Source organism: Magnolia sinica, chromosome 9 (assembly GCF_029962835.1).
Source record: "Magnolia sinica isolate HGM2019 chromosome 9, MsV1, whole genome shotgun sequence".
NCBI classification, from domain to species: Eukaryota; Viridiplantae; Streptophyta; class Magnoliopsida; order Magnoliales; family Magnoliaceae; genus Magnolia; species Magnolia sinica.
In genome coordinates this window covers 34,928,217-34,932,905 of record NC_080581.1, presented here as the reverse complement: position 1 = coordinate 34,932,905, position 4,689 = coordinate 34,928,217, and the positions used below count along the sequence as shown (strand labels likewise).

At 37.1% G+C, this 4,689-nt stretch overlaps 2 long non-coding RNA genes across 4 annotated transcripts; both read left to right on the top strand.

The window, feature by feature from the left end:
* The first annotated feature begins 417 nt into the window (after positions 1-417).
* On the top strand, positions 418-1,672 carry LOC131256241 (uncharacterized). Its single transcript, XR_009176695.1, has 3 exons — positions 418-732; positions 891-978; positions 1,588-1,672. It is a non-coding gene; the product is annotated as an uncharacterized LOC131256241 (long non-coding RNA).
* A 1,162-nt stretch (positions 1,673-2,834) lies between these two features.
* Positions 2,835-4,241, top strand: LOC131256240 (uncharacterized). Of its 3 annotated transcripts, none has more exons than XR_009176693.1 (4): positions 2,835-3,177; positions 3,277-3,832; positions 4,038-4,071; positions 4,170-4,241. It is a non-coding gene; the product is annotated as an uncharacterized LOC131256240 (long non-coding RNA). The 3 variants fall into 3 exon arrangements; XR_009176694.1 differs by having other exon boundaries at positions 4,165-4,236; XR_009176692.1 differs by lacking the exons at positions 4,038-4,071; positions 4,170-4,241 and having other exon boundaries at positions 3,277-3,367; positions 3,443-3,910.
* The last annotated feature ends 448 nt before the right edge of the window (positions 4,242-4,689 follow it).

Genomic DNA, 4,689 nt, shown 5'->3' with positions numbered 1-4,689 from the left:
ATACTTTTTACCTTAGAAAAATATGGAATTTGCTGCCCATCCACTTCCAACTATATTCAAATTGCTTAAGATGAAATCCTTTAAGAAGCTCTGATTTCATTCTTAAATAGGGAATTTGGACTACCCCTATTTATATGTACACTATAAGAAAGGATGGCACAACATCTCCCTGAACTTCCCACCCCAACTCACTGGATGGAATTTTGTCGGTGGTGACCCCTGTGGAGAGAGTTGGAAAGGAATCAAATGCTCTAGAGATGCCATCCAATCCAAGTAAATCCTTGGAATGGATTGAGTTTCATAGTATCTCTTTGTCTTCGTGTTGCACATTTTATTTTCTCTTACTTTTGTATGGTTCTTTTCCATCTCACTCACTGATCCACATTTTATTTTCTGTTTCAGCGGCATTTCCTCAGGTATAGTTGCTTAGGCAATGTGTCTGAACTTTGAATGATCTCCAGCTTATCTTGTTTTGAATACCCAGCATGCTTGCTCACTTTTTATCCTTTTTTTTTGGGAAAAGTCCGATTTCACTTTTATGCATTTATGATCTTCTTCTTTTCTTTTTCTTTTTCTTTTTCTTTCTTTCATTTCTTTCTTTTTAATCTGTAGATGGGAAATGCTGCAGCTGCATTTGGTGGAGGCTTGCCTCCTGGAATAAGTGGTACAAATGACGGGTGCACCATCCAATCTGTAGATGGGAAATGCCTGGGGAGATCTTTTTTCTTCGATGTTTTCGTTTCCTACCCTTCTACTTTGATTTTCCTTGATTTCTTGTCAGATCTAAGGTTCTTATGTGATATATGGTGTAGATATCTTGAAAAATGAATGATATCTTTTTATAGATCGCTGATAAAATGCTCTATACCCTATCCATTGTCTTCCGATAGGGATGCTAACACTGTTAATGATGTTATGGAATTTGTACTTCAAAACTTCCCAGAGATGAATAAACTTTGGGTCCGAATGCATCATTAGGTTAGTTGAAATTTTAGAGAACTATCGCTATTGTGTTTGGGCGCAAACAGTAAGTGCATGCCATAAATGAAAAACTGGAGCATGGGGGTTTGGGGGTTTGTGAAGGGAAGAAGCAGTGCAGGTTGAATTTCATGCTATTCTACATGTTTGATGAAATTCCTCAACCAGACTCTATTTCTCACCAATGAATCGTACCAGCTCCAAGTTGATTTCCCCAGGCATTACCTCATGGAAGCAACTCAAGTCAGTAAAAAAAAAATTGTTTATGATTAGTTATAAGTAACTTTTTTACTTACAAGTACTTAATCAATTCAGTTATATGTGGATCCATCATGATGTTTGTGTTTCATCCATGTTGTCCATCCATTTTTTCAAATCATTTCAAGGAATTAGCCCAAAAATTAGGCACATTCAAATATCAAGTTGAATGAGAAACAGTGGTGATTGAACTCCCACCATTAAAACCTTCATCAGGCTAAATGCTTTAGATCAAGCTAATATTTGTGTTTTCCATTCATCCTAGTCTGTATGACCTAACAACAAGTTGGATGGCAAATAAACATTACAGTGGGCCTTAGAAAGTCTTTAATGGGGATTATGTTCTTCTAGCGAACATGTATGCAAGTGCTAGCCAATGGAACAAAGTGACAAGAGTGAGAGAGGCAATGAGAAACAGAGGAGTTCAAAAACCAGAGCCAGGTAACAGCCTCATCGAGCTACATCCAACAATTTAGCTTGAATCAGAATTTTCAAGGACTGTTGTGGATGCATTTCTTTCTTATGTAGCAGATTTTCTATGTTGTCAGACTCTTCCCTCTTCTCTTTCTGTACTTTTCTCTCCCAACTTTTCTTTTTCATCATTTTCTTTCTCCACCTGATTTGAAAATAGAAAGGGAATTCATATTTATTACTCTCCTTCCACTGATAGACAATTCACTTTCTAGGATAAAATGGTAAATTGGCAGTGACTCATCCACCTTACATATCAGATTGATTTACAGCTATACACACCATCCATATTGTGGATCTCAATGTTGATGGAGCATTTCTAAAATCAGACATTTCTAAATCACAGTGATCAAGCAATCCTAACCATCCAATTAATGGATATCATATGGATAGATGGTTAAAAATAAAAGTGAATGGTCCAAATTTGGAAGGACAAATCTGATGGTTAATGTTATCTTCTCAGTGAAGATTTTTTATTATGCACTTGTGCTCCATCCATAGATTTGGATGGTCTGGATTGCCATACAAGCATGCCATGTGTATGTCTAAAGTCTCACCACCATTTTCTAAATGGTGCAAAACTAACACTTGACTCCCCTTGCTCAAGACCTGACAGATGACTTTTTTTTTTTTTTTTTTTCTTTTTAAATTTATGGGCAGTGAAAATTATAATGATGGAGAAATTCCAAGTATCGCATGGTAGCTTATGCTGAAATGAACATGAGATAGTGCCCATATCCAATGATTAGGATTCCTCCATTGGGACGGTTTAATTGGGCTTTTTTTAAAAACAGTTTGTATTTTTGGGTGGCATTTTTGTCACGCAATTTTGCATGTTATATGTTGAAAGAAATGAAATCAGAAGTTTGGATCTCTCTCTCTCTCTCTCTCTCAGTTTGCTTTAATACTCTGGCAGAGTGTGATGAATGATACGCAGGATATATATATATATATATATATATATATATCTGTGTGTGTGTGTGTGTGTAGTTTTGAAATATTCCCCACCTTCTTTCATCTACCACTATGCGTCCAAGTCACAACTACTTAAATGCAGCAAAACTTGCATTTGAAATAACCATATAATCTTCTAAATATCAGTCAGTTTCAGCTGATCATCAGATTGGTGGAGATTATTTGGATGCCGCAAAACTTTCATTCATGAGAAGACAGGACCCAAACCATGATTCCATATGTTCCAAATTGGGCCTAAAATATTTTTAAATTACATTTTGTGCATCTTCACTCGTTATAAATGGAGTTGGACTAGTACAGCTTTTGCTGTTTTGAATTATTGCAATTTGACTCTTCGACGAAACTGCAACTTTGTTCCCAAAGGCTACAAGGCTGAGGAACTTGACTTACTCTGCACCATTGTATGTGGGTGTCACAAAACATGTCATAAAGAAAGGGCATGATTGTGAAGAAGTCACAGAGACACAGGAGTTCACCAAAGTTTTCATTGGGAAGGTAAAATTTGAGCTATGAACTAAGGATTCAACCCAGAGCATGAATCTTGGTTGACTATATGCTTATTGTTTCCTTTATTATACTGGTATTATGTTTCAGGTTCCTATAATGCTGCGGTCTAGTTATTTTACGTTGTACCAGAATTCAGAAAAAGATCTAACAGAACTCGGGGAATGTCCATATGACCAAGGTGGATATTGTGACTGATTCTGTCTTGTGCCTTACCATGCTAGTGCTAAAGTTTGGCATTCCTTATGGTCTGCAGGGCTCTTCAGGGCAGTATATTCGGGCTACTCTTCCTTCTATTTGGACAGAAATGCCAATAATTATTGTGTTTCGAGCATTAGGGTTTGTTGCCGACAAGGATATATTAGAGCATATATGCTATGACTTTTTTGATACTCAGATGATGAAATTAATTCCATCTAATTCAATTCCATACCATTTAACCCCGTGGTCCATACTCAGTTATTCTTAAGTATTCACTGCATGTTTTGTTGGCCAGATTGTAGTTCTGATTGGAAAAGGTCCTAGTGGCCTGGATATCTGTAGAGATATTTCAAAATTAGCTAAAGAAGTCCATCTAACATCAAGATCCATAGATGTTGAAGTTGCGAAGTTGGAGGGCCATGATAATATTTGGCAGAATCCGATGGTATGTTGACCCCTTTACTCTCACTACATCTTGTAGTTCCCACTACATAATTCCTTGCATTAAGGTGTCTGTGCACATGTTTGTGCTAGATTATGGATGTTGTATCTATCAGGGAATGCTCAAAATAAAATGCTAGATTATGGTTTTTTTTTTTCCCTTTTTAACTCATTTTTCTTTTCTTGTTTTGTTGGTGGCTGTGTTTCAGGATTCAAGCATTTGAAATGATGGCAATTGCTATGGTACGGAACAACCTCATATGTTTATACTAATATAGAATGGTTTATTGGGTTTTGTTTATGTTGATTAAATAATAATATTCTGATTTTTATTAGCAAAGATCGAAGTGTGAAAGAACTCTCAAGACAGAGAGCTAACATTTCTGAATTTTGCAACAAGGAGATCATCACTACAAGGATACATGTGGGTCACCTTTTCTTTTCTTTTTCTTTTTTTCTTTTTTTTAGAACTTTTTGATAAGAAAGATTTTCTCTATTGCTACGGATTTCGGATTTCAGGTGGCCGTGATCTCTTTAGCTACGGATTTAAACCGTATCAATTGTTAAAGCAGTACGATACGATAGTCAATTTTAGCTACGAATTTTATCCGTAGCTTTTGACCTATTTTTCTGGTAGTGTAGCAAAAAACTGATAATTTAGCGGCGTCCAGCACAACCGTCAGTAAAGGTCCTGACCGTCGGTAAATCCTTTACCGACTGAGGCTTTACCGGCTTGCCCGCAGTTTTCTGGGACTTTGCCGGCGGTTTTGACCGCCGGTAAAGGCCAGTTTTCTTATAGTGGGGCCACCCCCTGACTCGGTAGCGAGTCAGACCCGACATGGTTCGAACTGGTGCAACGAC